Below are 22263 nucleotides of genomic sequence, written 5' to 3'. Positions count from 1 at the left end.
CTTTTAAACTCGTACAAAACAGAGATGCTAGTTCTAGGTCCCAAGAAACAAAGAGATCTGCTGTTGAATCTGTAAATGAATCTTGATGGTTGTACAGTCGTCTCAAATAAAACTATGAAGGACCTCTGCGTTACTCTGGACCCTGATCTCTCTTCTGACGAAAATATCAAGAATATTTCAAGGACAGCATTTTTCCATCTTTGTAACTGCAGAAATCTGAAACTTGTTGTCCAAAAATAATGCAGAAAATGCTTTTGTCACTTCTAGATTAGGCTACTGCAATGCTCTACTCTCCGGCTACCCGGATTAAGCATTAAATAAACTTCAGTTAGTGCTAAACATGGCTGCTAGAATCCTGACTAGAACAAAAACAATTATCATATTATTCCAGTGCTAGCCTCTCTGCATTGGCTTCCTGTTAAGGCTAGGGCTGATTAAGGATTTACTGAGTGACACAGACTCGGTCATGACCTTTAAGTCTTTATTGAAGACTCATCTCTTCAGTAGGTCCTATGATTGAGTGTAGTCTGGCCCAGGAGTGTGAAGGTGAACGGAAAGGCACTGGAGCAACGAACCACCCTTGCTGTCTCTGCCTGGCCTGGTTCCCCTCTTTAAACTGTGATTCTCTGCCCTAACCCTATTACAGGGGCTGAGTCACTGGCCTACTGGTGCTCTTCCATGCTGTCCCTAGGAGGGGTGCGTCACTTGAGTGGGTTGAGTCACTGACGTGGTCTGCCTGTCTGGGTTGGCGCCCCCCCCCCCCCTTGGGTTGTGCCGTGGCGGAGATCTTTGTGGGCTATACTCGGCCTTGTCTCAGGATGGTAAGTTGTGTGGTTGAAAGATATCCTCTAGTGGTGTGGGGCTGTGCTTTGGCAAAGTGGGTGGGGTTATATCCTGCCTGTTTGGCCCTGTCCGGGGTATAATCAGATGGGGCCACAGTGTCTCCTGACCCCTCCTGTCTCAGCCTCCAGTATTTATGCTGCAGTAGTTTATGTGTCGGGGGCTAGGGTTAGTCTGTTATATCTGGAGTATTTCTCCTGTCTTATCCGGTGTCCTGTGTGAATTTAAGTATGCCCTCTCTAATTCTCTCTTTCTTTCTTCTTTCTTCTCTCTCTCGGAGGACCTGAGCCCTAGGACCATGCCTCAGGACTACCTGGCATGATGACTCTTTGCTGTCCCCAGTCCACCTGGCCGTGCGGACCTGTTGCACCCTCGACAACCACTGTGATTACTATTTATTTGACCATGCTGGTCATTTATGAACATTTGAACATCTTGGCCATGTTCTGTTATAATCTCCACCCGACACAGCTAGAAGATGACTGGCCACCCCTCATAGCCTGGTTCCTCTCTAGGTTTCTTCCTAGGTTTTGGCCTTTCTAGGGAGTTTTTCCTAGCCACCATGCTTTTACACCTGCATTGCTTGCTGTTTGGGGTTTTAGGCTGGGTTTCTGTACAGCACTTTGAGATATCAGCTGATGTTAAAAGGGCTATATAAATACATCTGATTTGATTTGATGGCGTATCCCTGCAGAATGCTGTGGCAGCCATGCTGATTACGTGTGCCTTGAATTCTAAATAAATCACTGACAATGTCACCAGCAAAGCACCCACACACCATCACACCTCATTCTCCATGCTTCACGGTGGGAACCACACATGCGGAGATCATCCATTCACCTACTCTGTGTCTCACAAAGACACAGCTTTCGGAACCAAAAATTGCAAATTTGGACTCATCAGACCAAAGGATAGATTTCCACCGGTCTAATGTGCATTGCTCATGTTTCTTGGCCCATGCAAGTCTCCTCTTCATATTGGTGTCCTTTAGTGGTGGTTTCTTTGCAGCAATTCGACCATGAAGGCCTGATTCACGCAGTCTCCTCTGAACAGTTGATGTTGAGATGTGTCTGTTACTTGACCTCTATGAAGCATTTATTTGGACTGCAATTTCTGAGGCTGCTAACTTTAATGAACGTATCCTCTGCAGCAGAGGTAACTCTTGGTCTTCCTTTCCTGTTGTCACGTTCTGACCATAGTTCTTGTGTGTTTTACTTGTTTTAGTGTTGGTCAGGACGTGAGCTGGGTGGGCATTCTATGTTGTGTGACAAGTTTGTCTGTTTCTATGTTTGGCCTAATATGGTTCTCAATCAGAGGCAGGTGTTTTGTGTTGTCTCTGATTGGGAATCATATTTAGGTGGCTTGTTTTGTGTTGGGGTTTGTGGGTGGTTGTTTCCTGTCTTTGTGTTCATTTCACCAGAGAGGACTGTTTCGGTTTGCCACGTTTGTTATTTTTGTATTTTGTAAGTGTTCACGTTATCGTCTGTCATTAAATCATGTTGAGCACAAACTACGCTGCGTCTTGGTCCGATCCCTGCTACACCTCCTTTTCAGACGAAGAGGAGGAAGGCTGCCGTTACACCTGTGGCGGTCCTCATGAGAGCCAATTTCATCATAGCGCTTGATGGTTTTTACGACTGCACTTGACGAAAATGTCAAAGTTCTTGAAATGTTCCGGATTGACTGACCTTCATGTCTTAAAGTAATGATGGACTGTTATTTCTCTTTGCTTATTTGAGCTGTTCTTGCCATAATATCTACTTGGTCTTTTACCAAATAGAGCTATCTTCTGTATACCACCCCTACCTTGTCACAACACAACTGATTGGCTAAAGCGCATTAAGGAAAAAAAATACACAGATTAACTTTTAACAAGGCACACCTGTTAATTGAAATGGATTCCAGCTGACTACCTCATGAAGCTGGTTGAGAGAATGCCAAGAGTGTGCAAAGCTGTCATCAAGGCAAATGGTGGCTACTTTGAAGAATCTCAAATATAAAATATTTTTTCATTTGTTTAACACTTCTTTCATTACTACATGATCCCATATGTGTTATTTCATAGTTCTGATGTCTTCACTATTATTCTACAATGTAGAAAATAGTAAAAAAAAATAAAAAAAATTGAATGAGTAGGTGTGTCCAAACTTTTGACTGGTACTGTATGTACATACATACAATTTGTTATGCAACTCAAGCAGCATAAATGATGTTATCTATGGTGGAAAGATGTTTTAATTTACGAGATATTATTTAAATTATTTAAAGATTATTTGTGTTGATAATGTGTGATGTTTTCTGTGATATTTTGACTATTTTTGCAGATCATACTTTATACTTCGCATGATATATTGCTTAATTTTCCTCTGTCTCATAACAACTGACCAACAGCATGCATACAATACACAGATTAATCTGGGTCTGTGAAAATGGCCCATAATGTAGGCTAGTGTCACGATCGTGTTGACGTGAAAGAGAGGACCAAGGCGCAACATGACTTGAATACATCTTCTTTAATTATAACGACGAAGATGAACACGTAACACTTAACACACTAACCAAACAACAAACGTGAAACCTAAACCGCAAGTGCACACACAAACTACTTACGTCGACATGTACAATGACCCACAAACAGCTAAAGCCTATGGCAGCCTTAAATATGGCTCCCAATTAGAGACAACAGAAATCAGCTGTCTCTAATTGAGAACCCATTCCGGCCACCATAGACTTTCCTAGTAAACTACACACCCATAGACACAGCTAGATACATACACTCAACACAAAACCATAAACTACAACCAACACCCCCTCTACCATATAATACCCCAAAATACACACATACCCCATGTCACACCCTGACCTAACTAAAATAATAAATAAAACAAATAATACTAAGGCCAGGGCGTGACAGCTAGAATGCAATGATTATGCTTTCTACTTCACAAATGAGTCATATATTCTATTTATGTATTTATTTCTCTATTTCTCTATTTATTAAAACATTTTATCCTTTTTGATTCATGTATCTACATTCTGATTTGCATCTGTATCTGAGATGCAAGCAGGGTGTGTAGCACGTTTGAACAGTTTTTCGTACCTCAGATGTTTGATATTCCTGTTTGTTTTCCCATCTTTAAAGGGATACTTCGTGATTTTGGCAATGAGGCCCTATATCTACTTCCCCAGAATGGTAGAGTTAGAAACATTTCTTAATGGCCCAATGCAGCCATTTTTATCTCTGTTTTGATGGGATTGAGTTTTGGCCTGCCTGGTGACATCTCCAAATGAGTTAATAGTTAATAATTAGTTATTAGTTAACCAATACGAGAGTTCCAAACCTCTCTGCCAATAACAGCTAGCCTTCAGTTTTCCCCTCCCCACTCAGACCACTCCCAGACAGTCCTAGCAAAAATCTTGATTGAGAAAATGCTCTACGGTAAGAAGTTCTTTTTGACCATTTTAATTTAAATCAATCACAGTAAGGTACATCATTGTTACCCAGAAATGATTTGATATTGAGCTAAAAATGGCTGCATTGAACCTTTTAGTGTCACTCCACAATGATATAATAGTTTACAATACAAAAAAACAACAACACTCAAATATAGTTTTGAGACACTAAAAACAGTCAATAGTCATAGTACAGTATTTCCCTTGGCGTCATCTATAATGCATTACATCATCTATATGGTATCACAAAGTCCATAAATCTGTAATGGTATGAATATCACCTTAATGCACACATGTTTTCACAATGTCATTTATAAACAACATAATTCCTGCTGCTTGAGCTGCGAAACAATGAATCAGAACCTGGAATATTATTTAATTATTTGGTACACAAAGCAAAGTCACACATGTTTTTTTAAACAACTGAAAACTTCTTACAGATGAACCAAAAACACAATAATGTATACTACAGTATATTAAAATGTAGGTACATTTACAGCATGCACATGCTCAATTATCCATCTGAAAAATCTTCATATTATTTTAAACAGATTATATTTGTTGAAGTAAAATCTGTGCTAATATCATATAGTAGGTTAAATGGATACTTTGGGACTTTGGGATTTTGGCAATTAGGCACTTCAACTACTTCCAGAGTGAGATTAACTTGTGGATACCATTTTTATGTATCTGTGTCCAGTATGAATGAAATTAGAGGTAGTTTCGCGAGCCAATGCTAACTAGGGTTAGGGTTAGGGTTATGGTTAGGGTTAGGCTAGACAAGAAGCTAGGGTTAGGGGTTCTGCTCAATTAAATTGACGAGGGGCTACATTTCTACAGCCCTAGTGGCAGGGGGTCAGCTTTGTTGTTTTTTCAAATTCGACATTGCCTCTTTGTTGCATGATCAGAACCTAATCAAAATGAGTATAAACTGCCAAACATGACATCACCACAATTGTTTATCAACACGTTCTGAGTGGCGAGACACCTGTGGGAATGGCATCATCATTAAAGGTGAAGTCAGATTATAGGTGCTAACAGGGCCCTCTGGTACGTGCATTTGTCCCCCTATTTACCAGACTCATTACTTTGATAGAAGACTCATCTGAAAGCCGTGGCATAAAATGGTTGCCATGACACAGGTCATAGAGGTCACATACTACCTCTGTTGTTCAATTGTAATTTGGTCATGGTCATGCAGTATAAAGTAAACTCATTCATTCTTGAAGAATTAGATGTGCTATCCTTGCTTACGCTTGATTGCCATCTTGGCAGATTATGACACACAATCCTGCATTGTTACAATGCTAATTGTTTATTACAACTGGGCCCATAATTGTTGAATATCTGTTGCCAACTGAATCACGTGGACTCATCAGACACAGTGAACAACATACAGTAGGAGTCTCCACAGAATAAAACCATGATTTCATTGGCTGTGGAGCAGACAGAATACTAAACAGATCCAAAATGTTGTTGTGATCAATTGTGGGGCGTCCCTTTAACAGCATCCGTCTGTTTATATAATGCTCAGAGGAAAGTCTAGGTGCTTGTAGAGCCTGAGACTGAAGGAGGTCGTGCATGGTTTGCTGACTATCATTAGGTGAGATTAAACTTTTCATATGCATGATCTATATWACACACCATCATTTCATAACCAATTGTTCAACAAGTCAACATGACTACAGTGTTTACTTGTCTCTTTGTTTCCCCCAGCTGAAAGGATCCTGACCAGAGCTCAAAATCAACCACCTTTCGTTCTGAGTGCTTCCCATGGACACATACGGATTGAGGTATTGATTGCTGAGAACTAATGAAATACATGCACAATATTTGTAGATATTAAGGTGAGTATGGGTTTGAGGTTTTAGTCATACTACTTTTTTGTATTTTCAAAGGAACAAGAATAAGAAAGATGACATTCCAACACTATTTTCTTTCTTTGTGACCTTTCAAACAAGAACCGCATATGACTATTTGATGCTTTCATAATTTTGCTTCATTAACTTATGGTATGTGAAAATGTTGATAGTTACGTATGGAAGTAGTTGTTCAAGTTGCAGGATTACATTTACATACTATGAATATATAGTATAAAAGTTTGATAAAAACTGTGTTTATTAAATGTGTAACTATTTCATGAAGATAATAATGGCTTACTATTTATATGGGAATGTGTTACCATAGCCATTTTTCCCTCAAGTGCATTGTCCTCATTTGTGTTATTTTTAGAAATAAACTGGATTCCGATGGGAAGCATTATCAGCAGGATGTGTTGTATTTTCAGAAGCTCAATAATCTCACTCAGACAACGTTTTGGACTAGCAGTTCAGTGTTCCGTCTGTTACAGTAACACTATTCTTGCAAAACTTTCATTGAAAGTAAGTCCAGTTAATTTTTGCAAACAAAAATGTAGATGACCGATGAAAACATGAAAAATGTTGAAAAACACATTTAAAGATGTGATCAAATTGTTCCTTGTCTCTAGGCCTAAAACACCAGGTAGAATGGACTTCTCAAATACTTCAAACCTCAACAGTACTGTGAAATCACAGACTCTTTTCTGCTACGAGTCTTTGAGTGGATCGTGTGTGAGGTTTGCTCGACCCCTGAGCGTTCAGGTTCCGATGTTCACATCGATGGTGTTGGCCATATTGGTGACTGTTATTGGGAACCTTCTGGTCATCACCTCCATTGCACACTTCAAGCAGCTCCAAACCTCCGTAAACCAACTGCTCGTCTCCCTGGCTGTGTGTGACCTCCTTCTGGGAGTGTTTGTAATGCCGTGCAGTGCTGTGCGCTCTGTCCAGGGCTGTTGGTACCTAGGAGGGTTTCTGTGTAAGCTCCACACCAGCACTGATATTATGCTGAGCACATCCTCCATCTTCCATCTATCCTTCATCTCCATTGACCGTTACTTTGCTGTCTGCAGGCCACTATCATACAGACTGATCATCACCAATAACACTGTATTGATCATGATCACCACCAGTTGGCTGGTCCCTGCCATTTTTKCTTATGGAATGATCTTCCCTGAGATCAATCTGAAAGGCAGGGAGGATTTCTATGAAACACATGTCAAGTGCATTGGAGGCTGTCAGGTGTTCTTTAGTCCAGTGGCRGCTGTAGTAGYATCCTCCTTCWGTTTTTACATCCCAGGCAYGATCTTGATTTGTATATATTCCAAGATATATTGGGTTGCCAGGGCTCAGGCCAGGTCCATTAAAGATTTATCTYGTCAGTTTAAAGAGGCAGACTCTGGACGTAGAGAAAGACGAGGGGCAAATATTCTTGCAATAGTAGTTGGAGTGTTTCTAATCTGCTGGAGTCCCTTTTCCTTGTGCCTCATCATTGACCCTTTCATAGAGTACTCTATCCCCCCGCTGTTGGGGGATACCCTGGTTTGGTTTGGATATTTGAACTCTGCTTTTAACCCTATTGTCTATGCTTTCTTTTACACTTGGTTCAGGAGGGCTTTGAGAATCATCATCAGTGGTCACATCTTTCACAGCGGCGTTCTTGTAGATTTAGATTGTATTCTGAGTAAAGTTTCAGTTGACATTGTATGATGTGTGTTCAAAATAAATAATATGAATTGTTGTGGGATGTAACATGTGCAGTTATGCAACTCAAAGTTAAAGCTTGAGTGAAACTGTAACAATCGCTGCTTTTAACCTGTTTCAAATAAAGCTGTTTGCCTGAAATAAATGTGTTTCAATGCTTGTGATACTTGTGCCTGCACCTTGTTGACTAGTGTTCTTTGTCTCCTCCTATGCCTATTGCTGGAACAGTAAGTCTGTGTGTGTGGCCGAAATGAACTTCGAGCTCATGACATCATTATCTTAGTACACTATCATACTGTTGGTATACATTACTTGAACATACACATATAATATAAACAGATGTAAATCATGTAACCTATTATAACTGGCTTGTAGCTGGGAAAGGGGTGTGCCCAAAATATGTCCAATACAGTATATAAACCTGTCATTCTTCTAAGAAGACTGTGCTGGATCAGCACCACTCACACACCTGCACCTGTGACTACAGTAGCAAGTGATCAGCTCTAACTTGAATGTCTTTTTGTTTTGGCAATGGATTCTCATCTCATCAACATCTGGATCCAAAGATGTTCTGTTATCCAGAATCAAACTGCCTCTGCACCAGAGAAATTTTCAGTGAAGGAGTTCAAATTGCTTTATACTTTTTGTTTGTTTCAGGTATGCTGGTCACTATTCTAGGGAACGGTGTGGTCATTATCTCCATTGCTCACATTAAACAGCTCCACACGCCAACTAACATGCTTATAATGTCTTTGGCAGTTGCAGACCTGCTGCTTGGAGTGACTGTGATGCCTTTAGTACAATAAGGGCTTGGGAGGGCTGCTGGTACTTTGGAGATGCTTTTTGTTTGCTGCATTCTAGTTTTGATATGTTCCTCACATCTGTTTCAATTTTCCACCTGGTATTCATAGCCATAGATCGATATGAGGCTGTGTGCAGTCCACTTCGCTATTCCACCAAGATTACAATACCAATTGCATGGCTCATGGTTTTTGCCAGTTGGGCCGTTGCTGCATTGTACTCCTATGGCCTACTATATTCAAAAGCAAATGTAAGAGGACTGGATGAATTCATTGCATCCATATACTGCCTGGGAAGTTGTAATCTTTTCCTTAATGCTCTGTGGGGCGCCCTAGACACATTGATAGCCTTTTTCTTTCCATGCTCTGTAATGGTGGGTTTGTATACCAAAATATTTTTGGTGGCAAAGAACATCTAAGGAAGATTGAAGACAGCCAAAATAATTCCAATGAGGGAGGTAGAGGTGTGGTGTCTAAACGGTCAGAGCGGAAAGCAGCTAAAACTTTAGGCATTGTGGTGGGTGTTTTCATCTTTTGCTGGTTGCCTTTCTTTTTAATTCCATAGTTGATCCATACACAAACTTTAGCACACCACCTATTCTCTTTGAAGTGTTTATCTGGCTGGGTTACTTTAATTCTACTGCAAATCCAATCATCTATGCACTGTTTTATCCATGGTTTCGGAAATGTCTTAATCTCATTGTCACATTGAAATATTCAATAGAAATTCTTCCTAATAAATGTATTTGCTACTACATGATGTATTGTAAAGCTACATTAACATAATTCAAAAACTGTGTGTGAACAGTATGCACTTAACTTTTAAAACCTAAACAGTGACGTGGCCACATTGATAATGTGTTCAAGGAGGCAAATGAAGAGAAGCATTTGACAAAACTCTTCTGCTCATTCTACTGCTGCAATACTTGCCAGGTCTTTTCGTGTAACTGTGTTTAACTTATAAATCCTTTTCTATCTCTTTTATTTACATTTGATTATATTTTGAAAGTGGCACAGGCCTACCTTAGAATACATTTTCATAAAGAACACAAAATGTATCATTGGATTTTCTTTTAACTCAATCATCTTTGATCTAATGGCTTGCTGTTGAGCTAAACAGTTTTTGGTCTAATGGCTGATGTTGAACTAAAACAGCAGGTACCCAGGTTTGAGCCCGTTTGAAATGTGATCTTTGCTGTAAAGCAGAGCATAGAGTGGATCATGTGACTGAAAAGCATGACATGCAGATCAGGAAGCAGAGTGCAATATTTGGGGAATTGGAAGTTTTCCTATAAATATGTTGCCTGTGTGGTTCTTTTGTTTCACAAGTATTGAGTACCCTGTCTTCAGTGATCTCATTCTACATCCCAGGAGTAGGGATGATTAGCATCTACCTAAAGATTTCCTTATAGCACAGAGAAAGGCACACTCAATTCATGGTACAACCAATCAGAACTCTGTAGGCAAATCACAGAGAAAGGCCACCAAAAACACTTGGTATCATTATGAGGGTATTTCTATAATTCTGGACACCATTTTATCTCCAACAGTCTCCAATGCATTGATCCCTTTATTAGTTACTTTACCCACCCAGTTTGTCTGTAACATTTATGAGGATTGGATATCGAATTGAACTATGAATCCCATGGTGTATGCATTATTTTACAGTTGGTTCAGGAAGGGGTATAGAATGATCATTTCTGGAAATATATTTCAAACCTATTGTTCAATAATACAATTGTTCAAATAAATATGTCCAAAACCGGTACTGACAAATAAGTGTGACAAATATTTGCCTTGCTGTTAGTCCTTTTTTTAAACCATCAGCCACAGGGTTATAGGATTCAAAAGCAATTTAATAACATTTTATTTGAACATGGGGAGACTGCAGTAGACCTATCCAACAGGAAATCCAGCAATATTCACTAATGAGATACTGTAGTCTCTCCACTCCCATATCTAGTACATACATACATAAATACATAGTGTATTCAGAAACTATTCTGAACCCCCCCCCCCCCCACACAATTTTTCCAAATGTTGTTACATTAACAGTCTTATTCTACAATTGATTTTTTTTTATCCTCATCATCTACACACAATACTTCCATAATGACAAAGCGAAAACAAGTTCAGAAATCTTTTGCTAATTTACAAAATAACAAACATAAATAGCTTATTTACATAAGTATTCAGACCCTTTGCTATGAGGACTCGAAATTGAGCTCATGTGCATCCTGTTTCCATTGATCATCATTGAGATGTTTCTACAGCTTGATTGGAGTCACCTGTGGTAAATTCAATTATGGACATGATTGGAAAGGCACACACCTGTCTATATAAGGTCCCACAGTTGACAGTGGATGTCAGAGCAAAAACCAAGACATGAGGTCGAAGGAAAAGTCCGAAGAGCTCTGAGACAGGATTGTGTCAAGGCACAGACCTGGGGAAGGGTACCAAACATTACTGCAGCATTGAAGGTCCCCAAGAACACAATGGCCTCCATCATTCTTAAAGGGAGGAAGATTGAACCACCAAGATTCTTCCTAGAGCTGAGCAATGTGGGGGAGAAGTGCCTTGGTCAGGAGGGCTTTGAGAATCATCATCAGTGGTCACATCTTTCACAGGGGTTCTTGTAGATTTAGATTATTCTGAGTAAAGTTTCAGTTGACATTGTATGATGTGGTGTTCAAATAAATATATGAATGTTTGTGGGATGTAACATGTGACAGTTATGCAACTCAAAGTTTTAAAGCTTGAGTGAAACTGTAACAATCGCTGCTTTAACCTGTTTCAAATAAAGCTGTTTGCCTGAAATAAATGTGTTTCAATGCTTGTGATACTTGTGCCTGTCACCTTGTTGACTAGTGTTCTTTGTCTCCTCCTAGTGCCTATTGCTGGAACAGTAAGTCTGTGTTGTGTGGCCGAAATGAACTTCGAGCTCATGACATCATTATCTTAGTCACTATCATACTGTTGGTATACATTACTTGAACATACACATATAATATAAACAGATGTAAATCATGTAACCTATTTATAACTGGCTTGTAACTGGGAAAGGGTGTGCCAAAATATGTCCAATACAGTATATAAACTCTGTCATTCTTCAAGAGACTGTGCTGGATTCAGCACCACTCACACACCTGCACCTGTGACTACAGTAGCAAGTGATCAGCTCTAACTTGAATGTCTTTTTGTTTTTGGCAATGGATTTCTCATCTCATCAACATCTGGATCCAAAGATGTTCTGTTATCCAGAATCAAATGCCTCCTGCACCAGAGAAATTTTCAGTGAAGGAGTTCAAATTGCTTTATACTTTTTGTTTGTTTCAGGTATGCTGGTCACTATTCTAGGGAACGGTGTGGTCATTATCTCCATTGCTCACATTAAACAGCTCCACACGCCAACTAACATGCTTATAATGTCTTTGGCAGTTGCAGACCTGCTGCTTGGAGTGACTGTGATGCCTTTTAGTACAATAAGGGCTGTGGAGGGCTGCTGGTACTTTGGAGATGCTTTTTGTTTGCTGCATTCTAGTTTTGATATGTTCCTCACATCTGTTTCAATTTTCCACCTGGTATTCATAGCCATAGATCGATATGAGGCTGTGTGCAGTCCACTTCGCTATTCCACCAAGATTACAATACCAATTGCATGGCTCATGGTTTTTGCCAGGTGGGCCGTTGCTGCATTGTACTCCTATGGCCTACTATATTCAAAAGCAAATGTAAGAGGACTGGATGAATTCATTGCATCCATATACTGCCTGGGAATTGTAATCTTTCCTTAATGCTCTGTGGGGCGCCCTAGACACATATGATAGCCTTTTTCTTTCCATGCTCTGTAATGGTGGTTTGTATACCAAAATATTTTTGTGGCAAAAAGAACATCTAAGGAAGATTGAAGACAGCCAAAATAATTCCAATGAGGGAGGTAGAGGTGTGGTGTCTAAACGGTCAGAGCGGAAACAGCTAAAACTTTAGGCATTGTGGTGGGTGTTTTCATCTTTTGCTGGTTGCCTTTCTTTGTTAATTCCATAGTTGATCCATACACAAACTTTAGCACACCACCTATTCTCTTTGAATGTTTATCTGGCTGGGTTACTTTAATTCTACTGCAAATCCAATCATCTATGCACTGTTTTATCCATGGTTTCGGAAATGTCTTAATCTCATTGTCACATTGAAAATATTCAATAGAAATTCTTCCTATATAAATGTATTTGCTACTACATGATGTATTGTAAAGCTACATTAACATAATTCAAAACTGTGTGTGAACAGTATGCACTTAACTTTTAAAACCTAAACAGTGACGTGGCCACATTTGATAATGTGTTCAAGGAGGCAAATGAAGAGAAGCATTTGACAAAACCTCTTCTGCTCATTCTACTGCTGTCAATACTTGCCAGGTCTTTTCGTGTAACTGTGTTTAACTTATAAATCCTTTCTATCTCTTTTATTTACATTTGATTATATTTTGAAAGTGGCACAGGCCTACCTTAGAATACATTTTCATAAAGAACACAAAATGTATCATTGGATTTTCTTTTAACTCAATCATCTTTGATCTAATGGCTGCTGTTGAGCTAAACAGTTTTTGGTCTAATGGCTGATGTTGAACTAAAACAGCAAGTACCCAGGTTTGAGCCCGTTTGAAATGTGATCTTTGCTGTAAAGCAGAGCATAGAGTGGATCATGTGACTGAAAAGCATGACATGCAGATCAGGAAGCAAGAGTGCAATATTTGGGGAATTGGAAGTTTTCCTAAAATAATGTTGCCTGTGTGGTTCTTTTGTTTCACAAGTATTGAGTACCCTGTCTTCAGTGATCTCATTCTACATCCCAGGAGTAGGGATGATTAGCATCTACCTAAAGATTTTCCTTATAGCACAGAGAAAGGCACACTCAATTCATGGTACAACCAATCAGAACTCTTGTAGGCAAATCACAGAGAAAGGCCACCAAAACACTTGGTATCATTATGAGGGTATTTCATAATTCTGGACACCATTTATCTCCAACAGTCTCCAATGCATTGATCCCTTTATTAGTTACTTTACCCCACCAGTTTTGTCTGTTAACATTTATGAGGATGGATATCGGAATTGAACTATGAATCCCATGGTGTATGCATTATTTTACAGTTGGTTCAGGAAGGGGTATAGAATGATCATTTCTGGAAATAATTTCAAACCTATTGTTCAATAATACAATTGTTCAAATAAATATGTCCAAAACCGGTACTGACAAATAAGCGACAAATATTTGCCTTGCTGTTAGTCCTTTTTTAAACCATCAGCCACAGGGTTATAGGATTCAAAAGCAATTTAATAACATTTTATTTGAACATGGGGAGACTGCAGTAGGACCTATCCACAGGAAATCCAGCAATATTCACTAATGAGATACTGTAGTCTCTCCACTCCCATATCTAGTACATACATACATAAATACATAGTGTATTCAGAACTATTCTGACCCCCCCCCCCCCACAATTTTTCCAAATGTTGTTACATTACAGTCTTATTCTACAATTGATTTTTTTTTTATCCTCATCATCTACACACAATACTCCATAATGACAAAGCGAAAACAAGTTTCAGAAATCTTTGCTAATTTATACAAAATAAAAAACATAAATAGCTTATTTACATAAGTATTCAGACCCTTTGCTATGAGACTCGAAATTGAGCTCAGTGCATCCTGTTTCCATTGATCATCATTGAGATGTTTCTCAGCTTGATTGGAGTCCACCTTGTGGTAAATTCAATTGATTGGACATGATTTGGAAAGGCACACACCTGTCTATATAAGGTCCCACAGTTGACAGTGGATGTCAGAGCAAAAACCAAGCCATGAGGTTGAAGGAAATGTCCGAAGAGCTCTGAGACAGGATTGTGTCGGGGCACAGATCTGGGGAAGGGTACCAAAACATTTCTGCAGCATTGAAGGTCCCCAAGAACACAATGGCCTCCATCATTCTTAAAGGGAGGAAGATTGGAACCACCAAGACTCTTCCTAGAGCTGAGCAATTGGGGGAGAAGGGCCTTGGTCAGGGCCTTGGTCAGGGAGGTGACCAAGAACCTGATGGTCATTCTGACAGAGCTCCAGAGTTCATCTGTGGAGATGGGAGAACCTTCCAGAAGGACAAACATCTCTGCAGCACTCCACCAATCAGGCCTTTATGGTAGAGTGGCCAGGCGCAAGCCACTCCTCAGTAAAAGGCACATGACAGCCGGCTTGGAGTTTGCCAAAAGGCACCTAAAGGACTCACAGACCATGAGAAACAAAATTCTCTGGTCTGATGAAACCAAAATTGAACTATTTGGCATGAATGCCAAGCGTAACATCTGGAGCAAACCAGGCACGGCTCATCACCTGGCCAATGCCATCCTTACGGTGAAGCATGGTGGTGGCAGCATCATGCTGTGGGGATGTTTTTCAGCAGCAGGGACCAGGAGATTGGTCAGGATTGAGGATAAGATGAACAGAGCAAAGTACAGAAAGATCCTTGAAAACCTGCTCCAGAGCGCTCAGGACCTCAGACTGGGATGAAAGTTCACCTTCCAACAGGACAACGACCCTAAGCACACAGCCAAGGCAATGCACGAGTGACTCCGGGCGAAGTCTCTGAATGTCCTTAAGTGGCCCAGCCAGAGCCCGGACTTGAACCCGATCGAACGTCACTGGAGAAACTTGAAAATAGCTGTGCATCGACGCTCCCCATCCAACCTGACAGAGCTTGAGAGGATCTGCAGAAAAGAATGGGAGAAACCCCCCAAATACAGGTGTGCCAATCGTGTAGTGTTATACTCAAGAAGACTCGAGGCTGTAATCGCTGCCAAAGGTGCTTTAACAAAGTACTGAGTAAAGGGTGTGAATATTTATGTAAATGTGATATTTCAGTTGTTTTTTGTTTTGGGGGGCAGAAAATTCCCCAAAACTGTTTTTGCTTTGTCATTGTGGGGTATTGTGTGTAGATTGATGACGGGAAACATTTATTTTATCCATTTTAGAATAAGGCTGTAGCATAACAAAATGTGGAAAAAGTCAAGGGGTCTGAATACTTTCCATGTGCACTGTACATAACTGGGAGCAGCAGCCACTGGCGGACTGTTATCAAAAGTTGGCCCTGGCATTTCTAACACACTGGCCCATTCTTTTCCTCCAGGCCCCCACACTGGCCAATCATTTTCCAATGGACCAGTCCATCTGGCATTTGACTAAAACTTTCAGCTAGTACTGACTTTGAGTATAATAATAATATTTTCACCACAGTCATCTCTCTGTACGTGTTTGTTAACTTTGTGTTCCTGGGTATTCGTCAGTCTGTTTTCAGACAGAGGGCAGCTGATATTTGGCTCAAAGCCCAAGGCTGTTAGGTCGTTGAAGTTCTGTTGATTATACAGTACATTCACAGTTGTATATGACATTGAGCCTTATACACTGTTGCATTTAAATGTCATGCTTTGTTAAACTAAATAGTCATGCTTTGTTAAAGTAAATAGTCATGCTTTGTTAAAGGTAATAGTCATGCTTGTTTAAATTAAATAGTCCATGCTTTGTTAAGGGTAGAATCAGTCGCATGCTTTGTTAAAGTAAATAGCATGCTGTTTGTAAAGTAAAGATAGTCATGCTTTGTTAAATTAATAGTATGGCTTTTGTTTAAGGGTAAGATAGTATTGCTTTGTTTAAATTAAATAGTCATGCTTTGTTAGATTAAATAGTCATGCTTTGTTAAAGTAAAAGCATGCTTCTGTTAAAGTAAATAGTCCATGCGGTTTGTTTAAATTAGAATAGTCAATGCTTTGTTAAGGTAGAATAGGCATGCTTTGTAAATTAAATAGTCATGCTTTTGTAAAGTAAATAGTCATGCTTTGTTAAATTAATAGTCATGTTTGTTAAAGTACAATAAGTCAGTTTGTTAAATTAAATAGGTCATGCTGTGTGCTAAATTAAAAATAGTCAGTGGCCTTTGTTGAAAGTAAATAGTCATGGCTTTGTTAAAGGTAAATAGTCATGCCTTTGTTAAAGTAAATAGTCATGCTTTGTTATAATTAAATGTCATGGCCTTGTTAAGGTAAATAGTCATAACGCTTTGTTAAAATTAAATAGTCATGGTGTTGTTAAATTGGCAATAGTCATGCTTTGTTAAAGTAAATAGTCATCGCTTTGTTGATTAAATAGTCATGCTTTGTTAAAGTAATAGTCATGTTTTGTTAAAGTAAATAGTCATGCTTTGTTTAAGATAAATAGTCATGCTTTGTTAAGGTAAATAGTCCATGCTTTGTTAAATTAAAATAGTCATGCTTTGTTAAATAACATAGTCATGCTGTTGTTAATTAAATTAGTCATGCTTTGTTAAAAGTAAATAGTCATGCTTTGTTAGAAATTAAATGTCATGGCCTTTGTGTAAAGTACGAAAAATAGTAATCTGTGGTAAAGCTAAATAGTAATCTGTGGTAGAACTAAATTAGTAAACTGTGGAAACGTGATGGTAAATTGTGTAAACTATAATCTGTAAGTAAAACTTAGTAAACGTGAAGCCTAAATAGTAAACTGTGGTAAAGCTAAATTAGGTCATCTGTGTTAAATAAATTAGTAATGCTGTGTTAAATAAATTAGGAGAGTGAGTAAAGGGGCGCTTTATGGCACATATTGAAGGGGTTAGAGGCCTATCCCAGGATTATATTGGATTTAATGAATACGCTGTAAAGATATATTTGGCCCTAAACCTACTCCTGGACTTTGTGGTTAATATTCTTTCATTTACATTTTTTATCACGAGCCAATTCTGTAGATGCAAGGAGGTTAAAGAGGCAATGTGGGATTTTCATGAATCACATTTTGTGTTTAAGTTTTATAAACATAATTAACATACGCCTGGATTTATTTAATCTGGTCTGTGAAACTGTCCCATAATGTAGGATAGAATCTGGATAATTATACTTTTCTCTTTTACAAATGAGTCACATATAAATGTTTTCCTGTTTTTGGTTAATGTTTCTACATTGTGATTTCCATCTGTAATCTGAGATCCAGTAGTATGTTTGATCACATTTTCATACCTCAGGTGTTTGATATTCTAGTTTTTTCCCCATCCCTAACCTTCTTCAGTGGACTATATAATATAATCTGCCTAAAATAATATTCGGATTTTCAAGATGGATAACTGTACACATGTTCTTGCAGTAAAATTGACTTACAGTATGCAACTGTAATTATTCATGATGTTATTTCGGTTCATCTGTATCCTGTAATCTTTCCATCTTTTTTAATGTGTTTGACTATGCTTTGTGTAGTCATAAAATAAATCTATTCCAGTTTGTAATTCATGACTAATCATCCCTAGCATCCCATTGCTCATCCATCCCCTTGTAACTATTCTCCAGGCCGTTGTTGTAAAAAATAATATGTTCTCAGTCAATTTAAATGGTGAAATAAGGGTTAAATAAAAAAAATGTTTTTGCAACTCAAGCAGCAAGGATTAATGTTGTCCACATGCACAAAACATAAATACCCCGAGCATGTCAAAGATCTGCTAAATGTACAGTAAAAGCAGAAAAACAATCAAGCTTCCCAGAAATTTTTTTAAATATACCCCATGTTAAGATATGGTAGCTTTTAAGAAACAAGGTTCAATGAAATCAATATAATATGCTAGGTAAGATGATCATCCATTTCTGGCAATCTCTGAAACTCACTTAGTGTAAGGGTGCGTGCTGGTGGCAGGGGAAGTCAGGCGCAGGAGAACGAACTTGGTATAAACGGAGCAGTTTAAATAAGTGGCTCAAAAACTCAGAAAAACAAAACAAAATAATACAAGTGGGTACAAAAACCCGTCGCACACCAGAAATATCTTACACAATGCTTACAAACAAGCATCACCGGACAAGGACAATGAGGGAACGAGGGTTAAATACAACAACATGTAATGAATGGGATTGGAACCAGGTGTGGACAAGACAAGACAAAACCAAAGGAAAATGAAAAGAGGATCAGCAATGTGTAACGGTGTCTTCGTCGGATGAGGAGGAATCGGACCAAAGCGCAGCGTGGTGAGTGTTTCATGACTTTTATTGAAATGGAACACTTAAACACAAAATAACAAAGAGAATACACGAAACCGAAACAGTCCTGTCAGGTGCAGAAACACAAAACAGAAAATAACTACCCACAAAGCATCGGTGGGGAACAGCTACCTAAGTATGATTCCCAATCAGAGACAGCGAAAGTCAGCTGTCCCCTGGATTGAGAACCATACCCGGCCAAAACAAAGAAATACAAAACATAGAAAAAATAACATAGAATGCCCACCCAAATCACACCATGACCAAACCAAAATAGAGACATAAAAAGCTTTCTACGGTCAGGGCGTGACAGTACCCCCCCCCCCCCCAAAGGTGCGGACTCCGCGCGCAAAACCTGACCTATAGGGGAGGTCTGGTTGGGCATTTCTCCGCGGTGGCGGCTCTGGTGCAGGACATAGACCCCGCTCCAGCTCTGGCTTGGCCCACTTTAGGTGGCGCCTCTAGAGAGGGGAACCCTCGCCGCGACCCCGGACTGGGGACCCTCGTAGCGAGCCCCGGACTGGGGACCCTCGTAGCGGGCCCCGGACTGGCACCCTTGTAGCGGGCCTGCGACTGGGGGACCCTCGTAGCGGGCCCCGGGCTGGGCACCCTCGTAGGGGCCCCGTGACTGGCACCTCATAGCGGGCGCCGGACTGGGCAACCTCGTTGTGAGCCCCGGCACTGGGCACCCTCGTTGGAGGGTGGAGGGCGTCCGGAAGTGGAGGGCGTCGCTGGAGGCTCCGGACTGGAGGGCGTCGTGGAGGCTCCGGACTGGAGGGGACTCTGAAGGCTCCGACTGGAGGGTGACTCGGAAGGCTCCGGACTGGAGGGTGACTCGGAAGGCTCCGGACTGGAGACCGTCGCTGGAGGGAGGAGACGCAAGAGACAGCCTGGTACGTGGGGCTGCCACAGGGCCCACCAGGCTGGGGAGAACCTACAGGAGGCCTGGTGCGTAGAGGAGGCACCGGATGAACCGGCTGTGCGGGAAGCACTGGAGTGCTGGTGCGGCAGCCTTGGACCACTCCTCCACAGGCTGAATGCCACTTTAGCCCGGCCCCTCCAGAGTGCAGGCACAGGTCGAACCGGGCTGTGGGGAGCACTTGGAGATCTGGTGCTTACCACTCGCACCTCTCCACTTGGCTCAATGCCCACTTTAGCCCGGCAACGGGTGGAGCGGCAGGCATAGGACGATACTGAGCAGTCCCAGCGCCGCGGAGACACAGTACGCATAAGCCGGCGCAGGATACCCTGGGCCGAAACGGCACACCAGAGACCAAGGCGCGTGAGCTGCCACAATCCGCCCTGGCTGGAATGCCACTCTCGCATGGCATTTGCGGGGGGCTGGCATATAGCGCTCCGGGCTATGAGCGCGCACTGGAGACACCGTGCACTTTACCGCATAACACGGTGCCTGACCAGTACCGCACGCTGCTTCCGGTAAGCACGGGGAGTTGGCTCAGGTCTATCGCCTGACTCCGCCAATCTCCCGTGTCCCCCCCCCAAAATGTTGGGGGGCTGCCTCTCGTGCCTGCCTGCGCTGCCTTTGCCTCATATCGCCGCCTCTCAGCTTTAGCTGCCTCCAGCTCCTTTTTCGGACGGCGATATTCCCCAGCCTGTCTCCAGGGTCCCCTTTCCGTCCAATATCTCCTCCAATGTCCAGGAGTCCTGAACCTCTGCTCCTCCATACCACGCTGCTTGTCCGTTGGTGGTGGGTAGTTCTGTAACGGGTGTCGTCGTCGGATGAGGAGGAATCGGCCAAAGCGCAGCGTGGTGAGTGTTCATAGACTTTTATGAAACTGAACACTTAAACAGAAATAACAAAGAGAATACACGACACCGAAACAGTCCTGTCAGGTGCAGAAACACAAAACAGAAAATAACTACCCACAAAGCATCGGTGGGGAAAAGCTACCTAAGTATGGTTCCCAATCAGAGACAACGATAGTCAGCTGTCCCCTGATTGAGAACCATACCCGGCCAAAACAAAGAAATACAAAACATAGAAAAAATAACATAGAATGCCCACCAATCACACACATGACCAAACCAAAATAGAGACATAAAAAGCTCTCTAACGGCAGGGCGTGACACAATGGCTAGAAAGTCCTGCGACTTCGACCACAGAAACGCTGCCCGAACAAGGAGAGGGACCAACTTTCGGCGGAAGTCACTTAGATAATACCTTCATGATACAGTGGTAGCAATACATGGTTATAACATCTACAGAAAATACAGAAATGCCAAAGGTGGAGGTGTGTCTGTTTATATCCAGAACCACGTTTCTATAAAGCTTAGAGAGGATTGTTTTGAAGTAATATGGCTAAGTAATATGGCTATAGCCATTCTGGTGGGAAGCTGCTATAACCACCAAGTGCTAACAGTCAGAATCTGGATAAACATGTGTGAAATGTCTTGATAATGTATGTGATATCATAGAGGGGTATTTTCTGGGTAATTTAAAATATTGACTGGCTTTCATCAGGCTGCCCACATTCACGAGAAAGCTTGAAACTGTAAAAATGCCTGCAATCTGTGTCAGGACCCGGTGTGAGAAACCGTCACTAATAGTCGGAGAACCAGAAGATGAGGCAGACACAGCAGTACTAGAGACGGTGGTTTAATCAAGGTAAAAGATCTTCAGAGGCAAAAATATAAATCCACAACGTCAAAAGTAAAGCCAAGAGAAAAAAATGGATATCCCTCCAAAATACATTGAAAATCCACAAAGTGGTAAGCAGCAGGGAAAAAAACACACCTCAAAAGACTAATCAAAATAAACAAGAACAAAACCAGAGAACCTCTGGAAAATCCAACAAGAGAATATATGTTCACAGCATGGCTGGGGGGCTGGGTGCTAAACATACAAACACAGCGCAAAGAACTGAGGAAGCACAAAGGGATTAAATACCTACAAGGAATGAACACAGGGTGCAAATAAATAATTAGAACAAGGGAAAACAAAAGGTTAAAAAAGGCGCAATGGGGGCATCTAGTGAAAAAACCTGAACAATCCTGGCCAAATCCTGACAGATCCCCCTCCTAGGAACGGCTCCTGACGTTCCTACCAGCCTTCTCAGGGTGGAGGACCCTGAACTGACGAATAAGTTCAGGGTCCAGTATATCTTTGGGAGGAACCCAAGGAGCGCTCCTCGGGACGCGTAGCCTTCCCAGTCCACGAGATACTGCCAGGACCGCTGCAACCCGGCGGAATCCAGTATCCGATGGACGGTATAAGCCGACTGGCCTCCGATTAACAACGGGGCGGGGGGGAGATCTGCCTGCGGGATAAGGGGAGAAAAAACAACAGGTTTTAATAAAGAAATGTGAAACGTGGGATTAATCTTAAGGGATCTGGGTAAGTGCAGGCGAAAAGTACGGGATTCACTCTCCTGCAACCTTAAAGGGACCGATGAATTTCTTGGAGCAGCTTGCGAGACTCCACCCGTAGCGGTAAGTTCAATAGTTGAGAGCCAATACTCTCTGGCCGGGGTTACAGGGTAGGCCCGGGACGGCGACGTTGTTGGCCTGTCG

At 41.2% G+C, this 22263-nt stretch overlaps 3 pseudogenes; all 3 read left to right on the top strand.

Moving 5' to 3' along the window:
• Nucleotides 1-6704: 6704 nt before the first annotated feature.
• LOC111954404 (trace amine-associated receptor 1-like) lies at nt 6705-7840 on the top strand (annotated as a pseudogene).
• Nucleotides 7841-8515: 675 nt separating this feature from the next.
• On the top strand, nt 8516-9442 carry LOC111954084 (trace amine-associated receptor 13c-like; annotated as a pseudogene).
• A 2442-nt stretch (nt 9443-11884) lies between these two features.
• Nucleotides 11885-13514, top strand: LOC111954408 (trace amine-associated receptor 13c-like; annotated as a pseudogene).
• The last annotated feature ends 8749 nt before the right edge of the window (nt 13515-22263 follow it).

Source organism: Salvelinus sp. IW2-2015, linkage group LG28 (genome assembly GCF_002910315.2).
Source record: "Salvelinus sp. IW2-2015 linkage group LG28, ASM291031v2, whole genome shotgun sequence".
NCBI lineage: Eukaryota > Metazoa > Chordata > Actinopteri > Salmoniformes > Salmonidae > Salvelinus > Salvelinus sp. IW2-2015.
This window is presented reverse-complemented; position numbering and strand designations above follow the sequence as displayed.